The sequence below is a fragment of the Microcebus murinus genome, chromosome X (genome assembly GCF_040939455.1).
Source record: "Microcebus murinus isolate Inina chromosome X, M.murinus_Inina_mat1.0, whole genome shotgun sequence".
NCBI classification, from domain to species: Eukaryota; Metazoa; Chordata; class Mammalia; order Primates; family Cheirogaleidae; genus Microcebus; species Microcebus murinus.
The window spans coordinates 8,178,949-8,203,182 of NC_134136.1; the positions used below are offsets into that span (position 1 = coordinate 8,178,949).

At 38.0% G+C, this 24,234-nt stretch overlaps 1 long non-coding RNA gene and 1 pseudogene across 3 annotated transcripts in view; one reads left to right on the forward strand and one right to left on the reverse strand.

Annotated features, from left to right (window-relative positions):
• LOC105866156 (uncharacterized) overlaps nt 1-24,234 on the reverse strand; it is a 94,028-nt gene that overhangs the window by 62,334 nt on the left and 7,460 nt on the right. For all 3 annotated transcript variants that reach the window (XR_012916047.1, XR_012916046.1, XR_012916048.1), the window contains exon 2: nt 19,849-20,049. This is a non-coding gene — a long non-coding RNA (uncharacterized LOC105866156). The remainder of the gene's footprint in view (nt 1-19,848; nt 20,050-24,234) is intronic.
• LOC105866155 (afadin- and alpha-actinin-binding protein pseudogene) lies at nt 249-1,964 on the forward strand (annotated as a pseudogene).

A 24,234-nucleotide genomic window follows, 5' to 3' on the forward strand; every position in this document is an offset into this window, starting at 1 on the left:
GATATCATCAGTCCATTCATGAAGGCATTTGTTTTGTGAAGTTCAGATTTGGTCAAGGGGTTGCACTTGGGGATCTGGAGGACCACATGTGGTCTTCAGGCCTCAGGTTCCCCACTGTGACCTAAGAACTACTTAAAATTCCCACTTTTTAATGCTGTTACAATGGTGATTAAATTTCAACATGAAATTTAAAGGGCACAAACATTCAAACCATAACAAATATCTTTCAGTATGTATCAGAAACCAAGATGTCTCTATCAAATTTATACTCATGGCAAGTGCTATGTTCCTCAAAACCTTTATCAAAAATGGGCAGTTGTTTTCAGTGCCATCTGTACAGAAAAGAATATTGAACAAAGTATTTCATATCTTAATCCAGAATTGACTATTTTTGGTTTTTCTTCATTATATGAAGAATCTAAAGGTAAAAAGAGACTTAAATATAGTTGATCTTTTAAATTGTATAAATAAGCTACTTGTACTTCAACAGAAGAACCTTCTAGCTCAGGAAAATGTGGAAGAACAGAATTTGAAACTGAGAAGTGATATAGACCATTTATAGAACTGCTATGTAAAACTTAAGGAAAAATGGGAAACTTCTAAGAGGAAAAAGACTGGGCTTCAGGAAAGAGACAGTTACAATGTAGGAACAGGAATTTGCATCAGCTACTGAAAAATGAGAAAGATTAGGTACAAAAATTACAAAATATCATTGCAAGTTGAGCTATTCAATATAATCACAATATGAAGAGAAAAGAGCATCAATATAATAAACTAAAGGAATATCTACATCATCTTGTTATAAATAAGGATAAAACATAGCTACAAACATTTTAAATTATGTAGGGAGAATTGATGAAAAAAGAGGTTCCTGGAGGACTGGGAAAATTGAAGCCAGGAATGAAATGAAATATTCTTTTGAATAAATATCAAAAGAAACAAATTCTAATGGAAAATGCTGAATTTAAGAAGATTCTACAACAATTGAGAAAGAAAATGATTAATCTTCTTTCTCTCTGAAAGAAACCTAGAGAAAGGGCAGATAACAGTACAAGAATTGTTATCTCTGATGTTGAAAAAGATGCCCAGGAACTGAGTATGTAGGGCCTTTTCTGCGAAACTGTGAGAGAACAGCTTACAAACAGGACCAGAAAACTGAAGAATTTTGAAAAGTCATGTAGAAAAACTTGATAACCAAGTTTTAAAGGTACAGTTAGAAGGTGAACAAGAAACAGAAAAACTAGAATTAGAAATTCAGCAATGTAAAGAAATGATTAATACTCAAGCAGCAACTTTTACAGAAACAGCTTGCTACTGCATGTGAACATGATACCACTTTGCTATTATGAGACTGTTATTTGCTGTAAGAAAAGGAACGCCTCAAAGAACAATGGTCCCTATTTAAAGAGCAAAAAAATTTTTGAGAAAGATGAAGCTTTATGGAAGCCACTATGGAACCTAGGATTGGAAAGGCATTTGAAGAAGAAAGAGCCAGTTGTTTAAAACAACAATTTTTAAACATGACAATCTTTGATGACCAGAACTCAGAAATTATAAAACTTTTCAGTGCCTTCTTAGGAAGTTCTGCTCAGGATAATCTTATAGTATACCTGAGGCCATGGCAAAAAACCAACCAACCAACCAAACAAACAAAAAACCCTCACAGTGTATCTAATGGGTCTAAAGTATGTACATCTAAACTTATTCTGCTTCTACTCTACTTCTACTCTGCTTCTATTAATATTTCCACTTCAGACTTTTGCCGGACATGTTTTTGTGTATCTGAACATAGTTCAATCCATGCACTGAATATAACTCCTGAAGAAACTGAACAAAATTAGGTTGAAAGAAAATGTACAAATCAGAAATGGAGTATGGCATTAAGAACCAGATTATAGAAAAGTTGCTATAATGAATGCTTGTTGACCTACACAAATTCTCAGTGTAGTTTCGAGACAGTGTAGTTTCTCGAAATTTAGTTTCGAGACAGAGTTTTACTCTGTGGCCTGGGCTAGAGTGCAGTGGCATAGATCAAACCTCAAACCACTGGGCTCAAGAGATCCTCCTGGCTCAGCCTCCCGAACAGCTAGGACTACAGGTTCTTGCCACTATGCCCAGCTAATTTTTTAATTTTTGGTAGAGACAGGGGTCTTGCTATGTTGCCCAGGTAGGTCTTGAACTCCTGTCCTCAAGGGATCCTCCCACTTCATCTTTCCAAAGTGCTAGGATTAATGGCTTGAGCCACTGTGCCTGGCCTAAATTTCTGTTATTTATAAATTACCCAGTCTGTGGCATTCTGTTATAGCATTATAAAACAGATGAAGACATCATATGATCCAATAATCCACTCCTAAGTTTTAGACCCAAAAGAATTGAAAACAAGTGTTCAAACATAAATTTGTACACAAATGTTCACAGCAGCACTATTTACAATAGCCAAAAGGTAGCAACAACCCAGATGTTCATAAATGCATGAATGGATGAACAAAATGTGGCATATTCATATATTATTCAGCCAAGGAATGAAGTACATGCTACAAATGAAGGAACCTTAAAAACACCACGCTAAGTGAAAGAAGCCAGATATAAAAGGTCACATATTATATCATTTCATTTATATGAAACATCCAGAATAGGTGACTCCATAGAGACCAAGAGCAGATTAGTGGTTGCCAGGGGCTGGGGAGAATGGGGAGTAACTACTTAATGGGTATCGGGTCTCCTTTGGGATGATTAAAAGTTTTTGGAACCAGATAGAGGTGATAATTGTACAACATTGTAAATGTACTAAATTTCACTGCATTGTACATTTTTAAATGGTGAATTTTATGTTAAGTGAATTTTACCACAATTTAAAAAAATCACTCATAAAGCCCTCACCCAGACCCAAGCAAAGCAATAATTGGAAGGCAGTGGCATGGCTGGTTAGGTCAGATCTGACTCCCAGACTCAGATCCTGATTTCAGGCCGTAATGCACACCTGTATGTGACCTTGGGAATATTGCCTGACCCCTCCGCCTCAGTTTCCTTATTGTAAAATGGGTACAGGCATACTTCAGAGATATTGCAGGTTCAGTTCTAGACCATCATGATAAAGTAAATATCACAATAAAGTGAGTCACACAAATTTTTTGGTTTGCCAGTGCATGTAACAGTTATGTTTACACTAGGCTGTAGTCTATTAAGTGTGTAATAGCATTATGTCTAAAAAATACAGGGCCGGGCGCGGTGGCTCACACCTGTAATCCTAGCACTCTGGGAGGCCGAGGCGGGTGGATTGCTCGAGGTCAAGAGTTCAAAACCAGCCTGAACAAGAGTGAGACCCCATCTCTACTATAAATAGAAAGAAATTAATTGGCCAACTAATACATACAGAAAAAATTAGCCGGGCATGGTGGCGCATGCCTGTAGTCCCAGCTACTTGGGAGGCTGAGGCAGTAGGATCGCTTGAGCCCAGGAGTCTGAGGTTGCTGTGAGCTAGGCTGCCGCCATGGCACTCATTCTAGCCTGGGCAACAAAGTGAGACTCTGTCTCAAAAAAAATAAAATAATAAAAAAAATAAAAAAATAAAAATAAAAAATACACACCTTGATTAAAAATTACTTTATTGTTAAAAATGGCTGACACAGACACACAAAGTGAGCACGCGCTATTGGAAAAATAGTGCTGATGGACTTACTCAATGCAAGGTTGCCACAAAACTTCTATTTGTAAAAAACACAATTATCTGCAAAGTGCAATAAAGCAAAGACCAATAAAATGAGGTATCCCTGTATATTGACAGTATCAACCTCCTAGGGTGGTTGTGAGGATTAAATGAAATAACCAATGTAAAAGTTTCCTTTAGCACAATACCTAGCACAGTGAAAATATGCAATAAGTGGTCCTGTATTAATATTACCCTCATCCCTTTCAGTAATATCTAATATCAATTCTCTAACCTTACCTTATTCAGTATTTGACAGAGAACACTTCTTTTTTTGGCTTCCATGACTCTATCATTTTTCTAATTTTCCTGGTACTTCACTTTACATTGCTGGCTCTATAACTTTCCTAATCCTCTAAATGTTGGAGTGTCCCAGGGCTCTGTTTTCAGCCTTCTTCTTAATCTACAACAATTCATTTTATCTAGTCATTTCATCTAGTCCTACTATCTGTAAGCTAATGGCATCCAAACTTATATTCCAAACTTCATCTCTTTCTTGAGTCCCAGACTGACCACTGACATTTCAATTTGGATGCCAAGAATCCCAAAACTAACTTTACATCCTAAACATGCTCCTCCTCCGGTCTTACGCATGTCAGTCAATTGTACCACCCTGCACCGCATCACTCAATCAAAATAACTGAGAATTATTCTAGATTCTATATTTCCCCTATCTTAAACATTTAAACTATTAATATCAGAAAGTCCAGTCAGCTTTACTGCCAAAATATATTCTGAAGCCATTTACTTCTGATCATCTCTACTGCTACTAACATAATAGTCTAAGGCACTACCAGACCATCAGAAAGAGCCTCCTAACTGAGCTCCATGTTCCCACTTTTGTCACTCCCCTGCTCTTTCCATTCTCCATATTACAGCCAGAGTGAACTTTTAGAATATACAAATTGGATCATGGTACTCTTCAACTTAAAACACTTCAAGTGCTTTAAAATAAACATTTAACCATTTGTTTGGATTACCTATCTTGGATCTTGGCTACATGTTTGCCTTCACCTCCTGGATCAATATACTTTGGATACTGTGAACTAAAATAATATCTTAAGACTAATCCCCTACTGGCTGACTTAATGGACCCCCTTGTGGCCAAAGGAATATCCTAAAACTAAATTGCCTGCCAGGAGGAGGGAGGTCAGACATACCTCATCATGCCCCCCTCCCTTCTTGGGGACATCCTTTGTAACCCATTAACAGGCCTAAGGGTATACAAGACAAACCTGCAGGTCCTCAATTTACACAACAAATATATGTCCAGTAGCTTATCTCTGATAAACAGCTCCTTATGTTAAAACATTCCAAGCCTTTAGATAAAGCTTTAGGTCTTTAACCAATTACAAGTCAAAGAATCTTTAAACCCACCTAATAACCTGCAAGCCCCTGCTTCAAGATGGCCCATCTTTTTGGGTCAAACCAATGTATACCTCCCACATACTGATTTATGACTTTACCCGTAACCCCTGTCTCCTTGAAATGTATAAAAACAAACTGTAACCCTGCCACATTCAGTCCACTTGCTCAAGAATTCTTGGGCGTGGCTCCGGGTCATGGTCCTCAAATTTGACTCAGAATAAGTCTCTTTAAAATTATTTTATAAGATTTGGCTTTTTTTCCATTAATACAATTCTTATTCATTGCTAGTGCAATGGTGCAGTCAATTTGAAACAGTCTCACAGTCCATTTTTAAAAATGTTAAACTCAGCAATTCCACTCCTAGGTATGCACCCAAGAGATATGAAAACATATGTCAGACTAAAATTTACACATGAATGTTCATAGAAGCATTATGCATAATAGACGAAAAGTGGAAACAACTCAAATTTCCATTAACCAGTAAATGCATAAACAACTTGTAGTATATTCATACAATGGAATAAGAAATGAAGAGATGATCCATGCTAAAACATGGATGAAATTAAAAAACATCATGCTAAGTGAAAGAAGCCAAGCACAAAATTCTACATAGTGTGTGATTCCATTAATAAGAAATTCTAGAAAAGGTAAAGCTACAGAGACGGAGAGCCTATCATCAGGTGTCACTAGGCATTGGTAGAGACAAGAATTAACTGCAAAAAGACAGAAGGGAACTTTTAGGGGGACAGAAGTGTTCTAAATTTGGATATGGTAGTGGTTGCACAACTGTATATATTTACCAGACTCAGCAATACATACATAAAATTAGTGGGTTTTATTGTTTGTAAATTATGCCTCAATAAAGTTGTAAAATAAAAGTCTGTGGTCAGGATACAAAATCATTAATATAATGCTGTGATACAGGATCCATAACTTAAAAGGATTAGAAACTTTTCCAGATTAAAGTACACTAAAAAACATGACAAGTAGCTGAAATGCATGATCATGGACTATATGAGGAGACTGTTATCAATGTTATTATTGGGCCAATTAAAAATAAGGAAAATATGGTTGGCAAAAGAAAAGTACTATGAGTATTAAATTTCCTAAAGTTAAAAACTTGACTGTGCTTATATAATTAAATGTCCTTGTTCTTTAGAAATAATCAAATTATTTGGGAGTAAAGAGGTATGAATTCTATAACTTACTTTCAAATGGTTCAGCAAACATAGATATAGAGATATATGAATAGAAAATTATAAAACAAATGTGGTAATACTCTTAAATACTTGGTCAGCCTGAGCAAAGGGAATACGGGAGTTCTTCGTACTATTCTGGCATCTTTTCAATAAGCTTTAAATTATTTCAAAATAATAATAAATAAAAGATGTATGAAAGTGGAATGTGTACTAAGGCTTTAAAGAGGCTACAACTACATCTGGATCAGGACACACCACAACAGTTATGTTTACCTTTATTTTAATACCTTTACTCCACCAAAAATTCTTCATGGAATCTCAAAACTCATTACAATATAATTAAAGTATTAATAAGTCTCATTATTCAAATGATAAAGGTCTAATACAGTGAAAGTCTTACAGTTGAAAAGGTTCAGAAGTTGGTCACAGAAAACTCGAAAATTATAGGTTAACAAAACAAACAAAAAAGTAAGGAAAATTAGCACTAATAAATGAATGCCAAAAATACCATATCCAAGACAACAAATTGGCAAAGGACTTTGTATAGAGAATTTATAATGAGAAAGTAAAAATTATTAAAAATACATGGAAATCACTTAATCTCACTGATAATTAGATATGCAAATTAAAATAAGGTACATGAATTTATTCCTACCAAACTGGCATAGATTTGAAAAAATAATCCTTAATGTCAACAAGGATAAAATGAGCACATTCATATACCAATGGTGGAAGTAAATAGTTCATTGCTGCTGGATATACATTTCATAAAGATGGGGATGTTTGATTGTTTTGTCCACTTCTCTATCTCTAGAGGATAGAACAGTGTCTAGCATGTGGTAGCCACTCCATAAATATTTGCTGAATGAATTAATAGTTTTCTCACAAATCAAAAGATCAAGTAAAAAAAAATAATAAAAGGATAAGAAGCATATAAGTAACATAATTAACAATCTTGGTGGGCCAGGCGCGGTGGCTCACGCCTGTAATCCTAGCACTCTGGGAGGCCGAGGCGGGTGGATTGCTCGAGGTCAGGAGTTCGAAACCAGCCTGAGCACGAGCGAGACCCCGTCTCTACTATAAATAGAAAGAAATTAATTGGCCAACTAATAGATATAGAAAAAATTAGCCGGGCATGGTGGCACATGCCTGTAGTCCCAGCTACTCGGGAGGCTGAGGCAGAAGGATTACTTGAGCCCAGGAGTTTGAGGTTGCTGTGAGCTAAGCTGACGCCACAGCACTTACTATAGCCTGGGCAACAAGCGAGACTCTGTCTCAAAAACAAAAACAAAACAAAACAAAAACCTATGAATTCTATGAATTAGTCAACAAAGAAAATGTGCACATGTATGAATGCATAGGAAAACATAAGGATATACACTGAATTACTGAAATATCAACACTACTTGCTGGGGTTGGGGTATGGAAAAGTGGGTTTGGGGAAAGAGAAATTTTCTTTCACATTTTATTTCTTATATTTATACTTTTCTATACTGTTTGCATTTTTTACAAGGAGCATGTTTCCACGTAAAAGTATGCAATTGTGAAGAAAAACAAGGAAACAGATCTAAGAAGGACCAGAAGGAAATATACCAATAGTTGATATTAATGAGTTTTGAGATTATCGATTATTTTTCTCTTCATTTTGCTTTTCTGAATCATCCAACATTTCAACAATAAGCATGTATTACTTAAAAAACATTTCAATAAAGTGTGTACTGGATGACAACATTAAGACATGTTAATCATTCCATTATATAATGAAGTTAATCAGCCTTCATTTTCCCCACTCATTGTCAAACCACTTTCTAGTCACTATGAGGAAAACAGAAAATACTAGGAATGTGTTTAAAAAGAAATATTCTGCAATTATATGGAAGAGGTGACAAAACTTTACTGGAGAAGATAAAGGAGGTAAATCAATAAAGGGATAATCTATATTCTTGAATGGGAAAACTAGTTCAAAGATATTACCTCTGCCCAAATTAATATATAGACCACAAGCAACATGAGTTTTAAAAGCTCTAAATGGGGGAAGGATTGCCAGTTATTCAAAATTTAATCTGGAGGAATAAATATAAAAATTATCAATAATTTACAAAGACTAGATATGCATTATTTTAAATTTTTTTAGTTAAAGGATGTTCAGAAAATTGTTTAGCGAGATAGAGAAGGTCACAATATGAATTTAATTTAAAAATTAGGAAGCCAAATTAGACAAAAAATCCCACCAAAACCCCAGTATAAGAATAGGCAAAGTGTATCAAAATGTTAATAGTGGTACCCTGTGAATGTTGATTTCTCCTTTACAACATCTCTGAAATTTCTAATTTTTTAAATAATGAGACATATTATTTTTGTAATGATAAAAAGGTGAAAGCAGTAAGTTATCCTTTAAAACTCCCAACAGGAAAATGAACAATAAAAATGAAAAGATAAATTAGAGGGGTAAAACAGCCAATAAAAACATGCAAAAGTATATTCAACCTGACAATTTTAAAAGGCCACTTAAAAAAATATTAATCTTTTTCATCTCTCAATTGGTAAAGACATTTTAAAAGTATATTTTTCAAGGGAGGATCCCAGCACTCAAGGCAGCAGAAATACAACCACTTCTGCTTTTTTCTTTCTTTCTTTTTTTTAAAGCACAAAGGGTGGAGGAAGAGGCGTTGGTTCTCTTTTTGTGATGCTCTGCTGCCACCTATAGAAAACTATGTTAAAAGCAACTAAGAAATGATTCCCTTCCCTTGAAATCCACTGTAGCAGACATGCCCCAAATAAATAAGAAACTTAATATTCCTCTTGAGATCTTAGCTTCTCTGTGGCTACAGAAGTAAAACGGAGATAATCAGGTGAGAAGACTTAAACCTATGTTGCAAATGTTCAGTTCTCAAATTAATGCAGGGAGGGGATTGAGAAAAGTAGGAACAGGTGCATAGGGAATATAGAACATCTCTCAGGCCATAAAACAAACTTCAAGGCCGCTGTAATCCTAGCACTCTGGGAGGCTAAGGCAGGGGCGGATCACTCAAGGTCAGGAGTTCGAAACCAGCCTGACCAAGAGCGAGACCCTGTCTCTACTATAAATAGAAATTAATTGGCCAACTAATATATACATATAAAAATTAGCCGGGCATGGTGTAGCATGCCTGTAGTCCCAGCTACTTGGGAGGCTGAGGCAGAAGGATCACTTGAGCCCAGGAGTTTGAGGTTGCTGTGAGCTAGGCTGACGCCATGGCACTCACTCTAGCCTGGGCAACAAAGCGAAAATCTGTCTCAAAAACAAACAAACAAACAAAAAACAAACTTCAACAATTTTAAAATAATAGAAATCCTAGAGTATATTGTCTAATCAGAATGGAATCAAACTAGAAAACAACAGAAAGACAAGACAATCTCTAACCACTTAGAAAATAGACAACTTACATATAAACAGTGGATCAAATTTGAAATCTAAAAAGAAATTAAAAATAGAACTGAATGAGAATATAAATGCAACCTATCAGAAATATGTGGGATGCAGCTGAAGTAGTGCTAAAAGGAAGTTTATAGCATTAAATGCTTATATTAGAAAAGAAAATCTCAAATCCATAATCTAAGTTTCTATCTCCAGAAACTAGAAAATCAAGAGCAAAATAAGCACAAAGAAAGAAGGAAGCCAATAAAGAACAGAAAATGACATTAAAAACAGATTCAGCTGTAAAAGAGAATTAAATCCTGTCATTTGCAGCAACATGCATGAAACCAGAGGTCATTATGTTACGTAAAAAAAGCCAAGCACAGAAAGACAAACATTGCATGTTCTCACTCATATGAGGGAGCTAAAAAAGAGGATCTCTTGGAGGTAGAGAGAGGAATGGTAGTTACTAGAGGCTGAGAAGGGAAGGGGTAGGGGAAGATGAAGAGACATTGTTTACAGGGTAGAAAAGTACAGTTAGATAGAAGGAATAAGTTCTGATGTTCAATAGTACAGCAGGGAAATTATAGTTAATAATTTATTGTATTTTTTAAATAGAAGAATTGTAATGTTTCCAACATAAATAAAAGATCAATGTTTGAGGTGATGGATATCCCAATTATCCTGATTTGATCACTATACATTGTATACAAGTTTCAAAATATCTTATGTTCCCCAAAAATATGTACATCTATATCACTAAGAAAACAGGAAAAATAGAGAAAGTCCATTTCTAAAGGCTAGTTCTTAGAAAACATAATTAATATTTATAAGCCTGTAGCAAGACTGACAAAAATAACAAGAGAAGACATAAATTACCTTAGGCATAATACAGGGGATACCACTACAGATACTACAACCATTAAAAAGAGAATAAGGGTGATACTATGAAAAATTTTGTCAAAATTGCATAATTTAAAAAAAGTACTAATTCTTCAAAACTTACAAACTATTCCATCAAGATGAAATAGACAATATTTTTAATTTTTATTTTGTATTTATTAGCTTTATAAATTCTGACTGAGAAATAGACAAATTGAATAGTCCAATGTGCTAAAAGTAACCATTTCTAAAGGACTAATGGAAAGTATGAGAACCATGTCTCATTACATAGAGAATATCAATAAAGAGATAGAAATTATAAATAAGAATCAAAAAGAAATTGAAGGCCGGGCGCAGTGGCTCACGCCTGTAATCCTAGCTCTTGGGAGGCCGAGACGGGCGGATTGCTCAAGGTCAGGAGTTCAAAACCAGCCTGAGCAAGAGCAAGACCCCGTCTCTACTAGAAATAGAAAGAAATTAATTGGCCAACTGATATATATATAAAAAATTAGCCGGGCATGGTGGCGCATGCCTGTAGTCCCAGCTACTCGGGAGGCTGAGGCAGAAGGATCGCTCGAGCCCAGGAGTTTGAGGTTGCTGTGAGCTAGGCTAACGCCACGGCACTCACTCTAGCCTGGGCAACAAAGTGAGACTCTGTCTCAAAAACAAAAAAAACAAAAAAGAAATTGAATTTAAAAGTACAGTAACTGAAATGAAAAAGAAACTAGAGGGACTCAATAGCAGATGTGACCTGCTACAACATGGATTAACCTTGAAACTCTTATGCTAAGTGAAAGAAACAAGACATAACAAGTCACATATTATAAGGCTTCATTTTTATGAGATATCCAGAATATGCAAGTCCATAAAGGCAGAAAGCAGACTAGTGGTTGGTCAGGAGCTAGGAGATGAGAGAATGTAGAGTGATTGCTAATGGGTATTGGGCACCCTTTTGTAGTGATGAAAATGTTCTGGAATTAGACAGTGGTAATGGAAACATACTCTCGTTAATGTACTAAAAACTACTGAATTGTACACATTAAAATGATGAATTCTATAGTATGTGGACAATATTTTAAACAAAAAAGAGTTATCACTATTAGAATAGCTAACATAAAAAATAGTGATAACACGGGCTGGGCGGGGTGGCTCACGCCTGTAATCCTAGCACTCTGGGAGGCCGTGGCAGGCAGATTGCTCAAGGTCAGGAGTTCGAAACCAGCCTGAGCAAGAGGGAGACCCCATCTCTACTATAAATAGAAAGAAATTAATTGGCCAACTAATATATATAGAAAAAATTAGCTGGGCATGGTGGTGCATGCCTGTAGTCCCAGCTACTTGGGAGGCTGAGGCAGGAGGATTGCTTGAGCCCAGGAGTTTGAGGTTGCTATGAGCTAGGCTGACGCCATGGCACTCACTCTAGCCTGGGCAACAAAGCGAGACTCTGCCTCAAAAAAAAAAAAAATAGTGATAACACTAAATGTTGATGAAGATGTGAATAAATGGATTATTCATACATTACTGGTGGGAGTGTAAAATGGTCCTGTAATTCCGGAAAATTATTTGGCAATTTCTTATAAATCCAAATGTGCTAACTACATGACCCAGCAACTGCACTCCTAGGTATTTATTCCAGAGCTAAGAAAACTTATGTCCACATAAAAACTTGTACACAAATGTTCATAGCAGCTCTATTCCTAAGAGTCCCAAAATAGAAACCACCCAGATTGCTTCAATGGGTGAATGGTTTAAAAAACTGAAGTATATCCATACCACGAAATACTACTCAGCAATAAAAAGGAATGAGCTATTGATATACCCAACTTGGATGAATCTCAAGGGTCTTATGCTGAGTGAAAAAACTCAGTATTCCAGAGTTTCATACTGTATGCTTCCAATTGTGCAACATGTTTGAAATAACAAAATTATAGAGATGGAACAGAAATTTGTGGCTGTCAGATGTTAGGGACAGGGGCAAGAGGCAGCAGGAGTGGAAGTAGGCAAGGTTTCAAAAGGGCAACTCTTAAGGAATCTTTCTGGTGATGGAACTGTTCTGTATCTTGATTGAGGTGGTGGATCCACAAACCTATATATGTGATAAAATTGCATAGAGCTAAATACACACATTCATAAATGAGTACTGCATATGCATAACTAGGGAAATCTGAATTAGATTGGTGGATTACATTAATGCCAATTTTCTGGTTGTGATATTAAACTATTATTTTAGAAGATGTTATTAATAAGGAAAACTGGATAAAGGATACATGTGCTCGTGTACAAATGCATATGAGTCTATAATTATCTCAAAGTTTTAAAATTTTAACTAAAACTTTGGAAAAAATGTAACTTAAGGGTTGAAGAGTCTCTTGAGCAAGTGATGAATCGAGGATTCATTAGAGAAAAAAGATACATTCACTTACATAAAATTAATAATTTTAGAGGGCAAAATGTAACAGTCAAAAGTAATCGATTAGTTAATAAAAAGATACATAAAATCTATAATACAGAGGATGCTAATTTGTATAATAGAATTCTTTTTTTTTTTTTTTTTTGAGACAGAGTCTCACTTTGTTGCCCAGGCTAGAGTGAGTGCCGTGGCGTCAGCCTAGCTCACAGCAACCTCAAACTCCTGGGCTCAAGCAATCCTCCTGCCTCAGCCTCCTGAGTAGCTGGGACTACAGGCATGCGCCACCATGCCCAGCTAATTTTTTTTCTAGATATGTTAGTTAGCCAATTAATTTCTTTCTATTTCTAGTAGAGACGGGGTCTTGCTCTTGCTCAGGCTGGTTTTGAACTCCTGACCTAGAGCAATCCACCTGCCTTGGCCTCCCAGAGAGCTAGGATTACAGGCATGAGCCACTACGCCCGGCCTAATAGAATTCTTAAAGTTGATTTTTTTATAAAGCCAACCCAATTTTAAAACTGTGTAAAGGGTATGAATAATCCATTCACAGATTAACAAAATTAAAATGCCCAGGAAGCATATAAGAAGGTGCTCATTCGCATTAATAGAAAAATACAAATTAAAGCTAAACTCTGATCCCCTTTCTTACACTCTTATGATTGGCAAAAAGTGTCAAGTGTGATAATATTTAGCTCTGAAGTAGATGTGGGGCTTGGTGAAAACAAGTATCACTACATGTGGGTGTGTGTGAATAAAAAAATCTGGTAATGTTATACTCTGAAACTATAGAGACTCTTCTACCCAGCAACCTATGACTGGGACTTTTTCCAAAAGAAGTAAGAATGTTTATTGTAATCTTGTGAGTAGTAAAAAAAACAAAGTAGAAACAAAGTAAATGTTAATAAGTAGGGAAATGATTGAATTAAATTGAGGTATAACAATACCATGGGATATTTTGTGGCTATTAAAAACAGTGAGCACTTTACCTAGCTCTTGTGAAAAAAATAAAAAACAAAAAAGAGTGTGCACTTTATCAGTGGAGTTAGAGGAATTGCCAAGAGAGCAAAGCAAGTTGCAGATACAACTCAGGTTATAATAATAGCTACCTGGGATTTCCTAAAAACAGGAATAGCTGTAGCAAAACATTTGTAATCTCTTGGTTTACAGACCAAATGAGAAGCTTCAAGTATAGGAAATGTCTGATTTGCAATGGTTGGTTCAGCACATACTCATATGTCTACTCTCCTAGAAAATGATTCTCACCCCTAGATAAATTATATGGCATAACTGATATTTGGCATTTGGCTAATTATATGGCATAACTCATAATATTTATGAGACATGCCACTCTGCTGGTGTTGGACTTCCTGTGGCAGACCTTGGGAAATCCAATTACTAGCTGTGTGACCCTGAGCTAGATATGTATATAACCTCTCATGGATAAAATGGGGACAGCAGCAGTACCTATCTCATGGGATTGTTCTGATGATTAAATGGGTTAATACATGTAACATGCTTAGAATTATGCCTGTAAGTGCCTGTGAACAGTATACTTAGAGAATAGAATTGTGTCTGTGTACAGTAAGTATTTAATAAATATTGACATCTATTTATTATTATTTACATCCAGACTATTAAAATAGGCTCTTTACTCAATCTCCTTGTAGTAATCTCTCCTTCTTTCAGTCTACTGTCATACCTGGTAGGGTCTGTGTAATGACGATGATATCATCAAAGGAAAAAAGAGCAGCAGCTACAGACTCCTGGGAAGACGCTGGATCCCTACGGCAAAGCCCTGCTTTGTCTCACTGTCTATTTAACTGATACCCTTTCCTTTCTATTTCCTATTTTGAGGACAGTTTTATAGGGTTTATAATATATACAGTATAATAAAAGAAAGAAAGGACCCTGAGGGTGAAGCATGAAGGGAAGGGGTATAACTCCAATTCAACAAACAGGAACTGATAAGGAGAAGGATAGTACAAATGATCTATAACATAAGCTCCTGAAGTGGGAATCGGGGGGGTTTAGGAAAGCCCAACAGAGGTGAGGTCTGCAACTTTAAAACTTTTTCCCATGCTCCTGATCTCCTAGGCAACCATGACCCCCACCCTCTGGGATGTATTATGAGATTAGCATAGTGGTTTCCCGGATGGAACTGGGAAAAGTTCTTGTGTTGCATGTCTGACTCTTCCTGGGTGGTCTATGTGGGCGGATTTGCTCTTTGAATGTATACAGGAACAAAAATTTACCCTTCCCTCTATTCATCTTAGTTTTAGCCTGTACCAATGTCCTGAAGGTCAAGGGACCCACAGTATGACGGACAAAAAAAAGTTTCTTGGTCTTTAAAAACTAAAGAAAAGGCCATACATGGTGGCTCACGCCTGTCATCCTAGCACTCTGGGAGTCCAAGGCAGGAGGATCACTTGAGGTCAGGAGTTGGAGATCAGCCTGAGCAAGAGCTAGACCCCATTTCTACTAAAAATAGAAAAAATTAGCCAGGTGTGGGCACACATGCCAGTAGTCCCGGCTCCTCTGGAGGCTGAGGCAGGAAAATTGCTTGAGCCCAGGAATTGAAGGCTGCAGTGAGCTATGATGGTGATGCCATGGCACTCTAGCCAGGGCAAAAGAGTGAGACTCTGTCTCCGCGTCCCCCCACCCGCAAAAAAAAAAAATCTGTTTTCTGCAGATGGCTGAAGTGCTTAGAGTGGAAGGCCCTATTCTTCATCCTGGCCAGTGTTGACTATTGCATTTATTAAAATCTTTTGTAATCCCATAAATAATAAAGTATTATCATGTCACTGTCTTTTAAAAAATTACTTCTGAAATTAAACATTTTCTCCCACTTTTTTCATATTTGGCTTTTTCATTGAAATATCTATTTGTGTCCTTTATTTTTCTACTGGAGTTTTATGTTCTAAATAACTTTATTATCTCTTCTTTTTTTTTTGAGACAGTCTCGCTTTGTTGCCCAGGCTAGAGTGAGTGCCGTGGCGTCAGCCTAGCTCACAGCAACCTCAAACTCCTGGCTCAAGCAATCCTCCTGCCTCAGCCTCCCAAGTAGCTGGGACTACAGGCATACGCCACCATGCCTGGCTCATTTTTTCTATATATATTAGTTGGCCAATTAATTTCTTTCTATTTATAGTAGAGACGGGGTCTCGCTCTTGCTCAGGCTGGTTTTGAACTCCTGACCTCGAGCAATCCGCCCGCCTCAGCCTCCCAGAGAGCTAGGATTACAGGCGTGAGCCACCGCGCCTGGCCTATTATCTCTTCTTCATCAAACTAATATGTCATCATTGTTGAGAATTTGGAAAATTCACAAATGCATGAGCTATGGGAAAAAATAACTCATGACCAGTCACTATTATTTTGTTGGATTTTTATGGTGTTTTTCCAGTATTTTCTCTATTTACAGGTAGTTCAGATAATTATCCATACATGGACCCACATCCAAAATGAAGTAGTGGTCATATTTTATAGATTTCTAAGTAATGTTTTGAATTAATGAACATTTTTCATGTCATGAAAAATTCTTCCAGAACAGTATTTCTTTTTTTTTTTTTTTTTTTTGAGACAGAGTCTCACTTGTTGCCCAGGCTAGAGTGAGTGCCGTGGAGTCAGCCTAGCTCACAGCAACCTCAAACTCCTGGGCTCAAGTGATCTTACTGCCTCAGCCTCCCGAGTAGCTGGGACTACAGGCATGCGCCACCATGCCCGGCTAATTTTTTCTCTATATATTAGTTGGCCAATTAATTTCTTTCTATTTATAGTAGAGACGGGGTCTCGCTCTTGCTCAGGCTGGTTTTGAACTCCTGACCTTGAGCAATCCGCCCGTCTCGGCCTCCCAGAGAGCTAGGATTACAGGCGTGAGCCACCGCGCCTGGCCCAGAACAGTATTTCTTAATCGTTGTCAAATAATTCACCTACCAAAGATCCATATACTATCATTTATTTACTCACTCTCTCATTACACATTTAGCTCTTTATATTTCCCTATTATTAATAAAGTACAATGACTATCTTTGTATATAATTCTTTGGGCGTGTACTTTAATTTGTAAACTTAGCTATATAAAAAGGATATTAACTATCGTGCATATTGCAAACATTTTTCAATTTTATCATTTTCTTACTGAAATTTACTGAAAAGGTAATATGTTACATATATCAAAAACCAAAAATAAAGGAAGGTATAAAGTGAAAAGTATCCCTCTCAACTTAATCTCCCATCTGCCCAGTTCCCACCCACTATCCTCACACACACAGTTAACTACTGTTACTCATTTCTTCTGTTAACTTTAAGTGTGTGTGTTCAAATAAGGAGATAACCTCCCTCTCCCCATTTTCCATATAATAATATGTACTATACAATATGCACTTTTCTTAACATTTTCCAAGTCACTTAACAATATATCTTTACATTTAATGCAATGGACTGGGGAAAAAAAACAATATATTCTGTATCTGGTCTTTCTATGTCAGTATATAAAACACACACACACGCTTTCATGCTCTTCACTATTGGGAATCTTCAAGATGATACTGTATGTGGTTTTTTACATGCTGTATTTGACAAGAGAAGAAACTTTGGCTCAGAAAGCTGAAGTGACGTACTTGCCGCCTAAGGCCATATAATAAGAGGCACAGTTGAGGTTTAAACACAGGCCTGCCAGACTCCAAACTGGAACTCTTTTCAACATCCCACATGCTTTATCCCTTTGTCACTTTGACTCCTGGCTCAGGAACAGAAGAATTATAGCAATCAGAAAATTTGTCATCTCCTTGAAACTTTATGAGTATTAACTTCTAAGATAGTTCAAAATGCTTTTCCTTCTATTCCTTCCCACCTATAGTATCTTCCCTTCTATATCCATGGAGAAACTAGAATGTGGAAACTCAAAAGTGTATCTGCAAGATGGGAGGTGGGATGGAGAAGTGACAATAAGGATACAGCTGGAGGCCCATTGTACCTTGCTGGTAAGATGACACAATAAAATAATAATGGTTAAAATTCATTGAGCTTTTACAGTGGTCAAGGACTTGGCTAAATGTTTTCCAGGCATTAGTTCATTGCAACAGCTTGATGAAGTAGGTACTGTCATCATGCCCTCATTATAGATGAGGAAACTGAGGCTTGACCAGATTAAATTACTTGCTCAGATCAGCCAAGAATTAGGTGAAGCTGGGATGTTTTGTACAAAGATCTTTGTTCTGGGCATCAGGAAGTTTCTGTGATTATTGCTGCTAGTTTACTTTACGGTTTAACACAAGTGGCCACCCCTTTTCCTGCTTCAGTATCCCAATCTGTAAACTGTTTCCTTCCGTGACTTCTGAGACTCTGAGGTCACTGGGGGTAGAATTTGGAATTTGGAGAGGAGGTCAAGCATGGATAGGACTGGAAGAGAACACAAAATGTATTTGCTCAAGACACTGGCCTCAGCTGCACCTCCATATGTATGCCTTTGCCCTGCTTCACCCCTTCCCACTTATTCTCCTGCTCACAGAACCGATTCTCTTCCTTTCCCCAGTTGCAGATCTAAGTTAAGTCCCCTAGGAACTTGACACACTCAGAAAACGAAGGAAAACCCAAGGGAATGCTACTTTTGGGACCACTACCTGAGCTTTTCTGGGCTTCTGCCATCTGTCACAGTTTAAGAGTCAGAGAGCTACCCATGACAGCTAGAGGTTATGTCAAGGAAGCAGTATTCTGGTAAGGCTCTGTGTTTACCATGAGGGTTTGGTTACTTCCTCTGGTGTCTAAGTTAGACTTCCCCAAGAATTAGTTACCATGGTTCTTGGGCTGACATCAGACTGCAGAGCATGGAGCCAATCAAATACCATGTACCCTGTAAAGAGTTTTTTTTGTTTACTTTTTTTATTCAGGATATTATGGGGATACAAATATTTTGGTTATATGAAATGCATTTGCCTAGCTCAAGCCAGGACCACAAGTGTATCCTTCCCCCATATAGTGCATGCCGTCTCCATTAGCTGTGGGTTTACTCACCTCACCCCCTTTAGCCCCCACCCCCTCATCCTCCCACCTGATTGGCACCCAGTGAGTATTACTACCGTGTGAGCACCTTAGTGTTGATCAATTAGTACCAATTTGATGGTTGAGTACATGTGGTGCTTATTCTTCCATTCTTGTCATGCTTCACTTCGAAGGATGGGCTCAAGCTCTAGCCAGGATAATATAAGAGGTGCCAGATCACCATTGTGTTTTGTTGTTGAGTAGTATTCCATGGTATACATTTACCACATTTTATTAATCCACTCATGGACTGATGGGCATTTGGGTTGTCCTGTAGAGTTTTCAGTTTACCAGTGGCAGCATTTCAGGTACAGGCTTGTTTCCCTGGGGCTCCTTAAGCCTTTTATTAATGCACCCTGAGACTCTCCCGTGTTTTGGCTCCTCAGGAAGCCTGGCAGTACTGTGCAAGGTATGGGATCAGGAGAGAAATATTTGGCAGCTTTGGGAATCTGTGTTTCCACTGGTAACATATGGCTTAAAAGAGCTATTTAAGAGTTCCCCGAGGCTGACCTCTCTGAAGCCCTAAGGAGTTCTGGTCTGGGCTTCAGGGAATCTGAGACCTAGACTATGCTCAGCCCCTAACTCCCTGTGTGACTGTGGGCAGATACCTTTACCTCCCTGAGCCTCAGTTTCCTAAAACCTCTCCCAGCTCAAACACTCATGAAAGCTGAATAGTACCAGAAATTGTTCTGCTCAGGGTATTAATGGTTTGAGCAGAAATGAATAGGCTGGGTAAAGTGTGACCTTTCCAAGGAACATAAAATGTTTTCTCAATTAAATGCACATTTCCTAAACCAGTTCCCAATTAGTAAAGCCAGTATGAGTCAGAATTGTGATAGGGCCACACTCTTACCTGTCCGTAGCAAAGCAGGAGTACAGTGCTCAGAACTGAGTGTCACACTTTAGAGGAGTACACACCAAGGCTGGAGCTATTTCAGGGCCATGACCAGGATGATGAGGGAACTCTGAACTATGCCACGTGAGGAAGAGAAGGGCCTGGGGAAGAATAACCAGAAGAAGACTTCCAAGAAGGTCTGGGCCCGTTTTTGGACTCCTGTGGGGAAGAGGGTATATTAGTCATTTTCTGTTGCCTATAAGACAATACCAGAAACTGGGTAATATATAAAGAAAAGAAAGTTATTTCTTAGTTACAGAGACTGAGAAGTCCAAGGTCGAGGGGCTACATCTGGTGAGAGCTTTCCAGCTGGGGGGTACCCTGCAAAATACCAACGCAGAGCACGGCACAACATGGTGAGACCTGCTTGCTCAGGTCCCTCTTCCTTTTCTCATAAAGCTACCAGTTCTATTCCCATAATAACCCATTAATCCATGAATGGATGAACCCATTCATAAGGACAGACCCCTCATGAGCCAATCACCTCTTAAAGGCCCCACCTTTCAATACTGCCACATTGGGTATTAAGTTTCCAATCATAGCAGAGGGGTCTTGTGGGGAAAAGGGGTGACTTCAAATCTGATTCAACAGCTATACTGCCATTCAGTAGATAGACACTACCAAGGGACAGATTTCACAGTACAAGTTTAGGAAAAATTTCAAAGTAAAACCTAAGTCTTTTGTGGAATGAGCAGATTACAGAATGGTAAACCAGAAGACAAGGATCTGCATTCCAGCGGGAGAAAGGTTTGGAGAAAAGCCTGGGTCTGTCTAAGGGCATGGTCCTTGCACTGATGTTTGACTTCTAGGGAGAAATACAACTGAATTTCTGTAAATGTTTGGTGCACCAGGCAGCAATGGAGAGTATTATAACAGAGTAAGTTACTTAAGTATGTATGCGCTTCCTGATGAGACTTCAATAAATACTCCTGAAATTTTGGGAAGATACAGCTAGAGGTCCTAAAATATTCCATAGGTATTACATTTTCTGGCAGCTCTCCAAAATTTCAATAATATAAACTTCTATGTTTAACTTACGGGTTTAATCTCCACATCTCAAATATCATTAATTCTTGAATAGAGCAAGGCATGCTACTTCACCGTTAGTACTAAAGTGCTCACCAAAACATATCAAAGAGAAAATCCTGAATAATTCTGTCTCAGTGGTATCCAGCATTGAAATGAAATATAATAATCTCTCAGGCCACTTAGGTAGTCCTTTCACCAGAAGCAGATATCACAGTATGTCCTTGTAGTTCTTATTTAGTGTGGCTACCATTAGTTTTATGTCCAACACATAAAATTTATGTGTGGCCTTTTCAGCCCAGATAGATAGATCACCTGCTGTTATACTGAAGATCTGCTTGACTTCTATACAAGGCCTTCCTGGGAGATCCTAGAGACTTTAGTTGAGCTGTTCCACATGCGGGCCTATGTTTTGCCCATGTTCACATCAATTAAGCTCTAAGCAAGACAGAATGATCACAGAGTTTCCATAAAGAGAATATCCTAGGGAAGGACCACATCTTGTAGGTTCTAGGACTCAGGATACTGGGATAGCCTCATCACTCAGATGCCTAGAACATAGGACATGGTAAACGTGATAGCCTGAGAAAAGAAAACTGTTGAAACTGCTTTAGGCTGCAGTGACCAAATGTACAGTCACTGAATTTCAGGCCTATATTAGGAAGTGCAGGCTGCTATAAGAAATCAGACTAGGTGGCTTATAAACAACAGAAATTTATTTCTCACAGTTCTGGAGGCTGGAAGTCAAAGATCAGGGTGTCAGCATGGTCAGGTTCTGGCAGGGACCCTCTTCCAGGATGCAGACTGCCAACTTCTGGTTGTATACTCAAATGGTAGAGAGAGATATACCTATTAATAGCTCTCTGGCCTCTTCTTATAAAGATAATAATCTCATTCATGAGGGAGCCACCCTCATGACCTAATTACCTCCCAAAGACCCCACCTTCAAATACCAAAACACAATTGGGATTAAGTTTCACCATGAAGTATGGCAGAATACATTTAATCCATAACAAAGCCTCACTGAAGTATTGCTCCTTAGTCACTTAGAAAATCTTTGATTTCACTTTTTATGAGAACTGGGTAGTTACTTAGAATGTTATGGGGAGATATATATTAGCTCTTGCCCAGAGCTGTGGTGTGGGATGCTTAACTCTATGAAAAAGGAGAACTTAGAATGGAAGCCAGATGCCCCAATACTCCAAGTCCATGAGCTATGTATCTCTGAAGATAACAGTGCAAAAGATGAAAGGGTCATCCCAACACAGAGTCAAAGTGAAATTCACACCGTATCTATGACCCAGGAGACAAGCAGCTAAGTCCTACAACTAGCATGAGAGTAGGCCAGAGATAAGCTGATCCTAGCTTTGCATTAGGTGAATACTCAGGCTTGTCCTGAACAGCAGAGCTTAAGGATACAAAATGGAAAGGAAACACACCTGAAGTGATTCAAAGCCAGCGAGTAATATAAAACTATTTATATTCACTTTCCACTAAACTGAGTAAAAGACATTTCCCAGGTAGTTCAAAGAAAGGTAGAGAAGCAAGTATTTTTAAGAGAAATTACCTCTGTGCTTCTGATATGGTAGTTGGTGCAAACTAGGACATGCTGCAGATAGAAACATGTACAAAGGCAAAGATTGGGAGGAACAGGTCATACTGGACAGACTGGAAGAAGGTGCTGAAGAAGTTTGGTAGATTTGCATGGGTAGAGAAAACGAGATGAATGGTCACAAGGATGATATTGCTGTTTTCTAAAAGGGACCCAGTAGATAGTATCACAGCTTCTTTTTCTGGCAGGCAATAATGGATGCGCCAGGATGGAAAATACCTGCGATCACCAAGCTAATAATCTCAACTGGAGCTAGTAACTGTATTTCTGTTCAGATACTGAGCTGTACAACAAGAATTTAGCATTGACCAGACAGATACACCAGCAATGCTAATGGTGGAAAGTGTACCAATATACATATTATTTGAAGATATGATTGGCAAATATGACAATAATGAAATTTTTGTAAACAATTTAAAATTACTTTTAGTTGACAATCACATATATTTACAGGGTACAATGTGAGGTTTTGATATATAAAAGGAACAATTAAATGAAGGAATCAGGCCGGGCGCGGTGGCTCACGCCTGTAATCCTAGCACTCTGGGAGGCCGAGGCGGGCGGATTGCTCAAGGTCAGGAGTTCGAAACTAGCCTGAACAAGAGCAAGACCCCGTCTCTACTATAAATAGAAAGAAATTAATTGGCCAACTAATATATATAGAAAAAATGAGCCGGGCATGGTGGTGCATGCCTGTAGTCCCCGCTGGGGAGGCTGAAGCAAGAGGATTGCTTGAGCCCAGGAGTTTGAGGTTGCTGTGAGCTAGGTTGATGCCACGGCACTCACTCTAGCCTAGGCAACAAAGTGAGACTCTGTCTCAAAAAAAAAAAAAAAAAAAAATGAAGGAATCAACATATACATCAATATGCAAACTTATCTTTTTGATACTGAGAACATTTAAAAACTACTTTTTGTGAATTTGAAATATACAGTACAGCAGAATTAACTACAGGCACCATGTTGTACATCATTTAAAGAATTATTCATCCTAACTGAAATTTTGTACCCTTTGCCCAATATTTTCCCTTTTACCAACCAATGACATTCACCTCAAGCTTCAGGTGACAACCATTCTACTCTCTACTTCAAGTCCAACTTTTCAAAATTCCAGATATATGTGAAATCATGAAGTATCTGTTTTGCTTATGCCTGTCTTACTTCAACTGTAATACACTCCTCCATATTTACTCATGCTGTTGTAAAAGACAAAACTTTCTCCGTTTTAATGAAGAATATTATATTGAATATATAAATACTACATATTGTTGATGCAATCATTTCCTGATGAACACTTAGGTGGCTTTCAAAGAAACGCTTCCATGAAATGTTGGCACGCAGGAGGGGTGAGCAGACTTGAAAGCCATCCCATGTTGCCAGGCTAGGCAAGAAAGAAAGAAAAAAAAATCTGTGGCTGTGGGCATGTATGATGTAGCCCAACCACCCCAGAAGGTTTCATTAAAAGGATAAGCTGATTCCAGTTTGACTAGGGCAGAGAGTGAGTAAAGAGGAGGGGGACAAAGTGTTGGTGGGGGAAGCCAGAGAGTTAGCCAGGTATTAAATCCTGTAGGGTCTTACCAGCCTAGGACTGACTGGGCTTTTACCCTGAGTGAGATCAGAAGCCAGCAGAGGGCTTTGAGCTGAGGGATTATATAGCTTACAGAATACATCAACACACAAAATTCAAGTTTCAAAACCCGAATATGGTG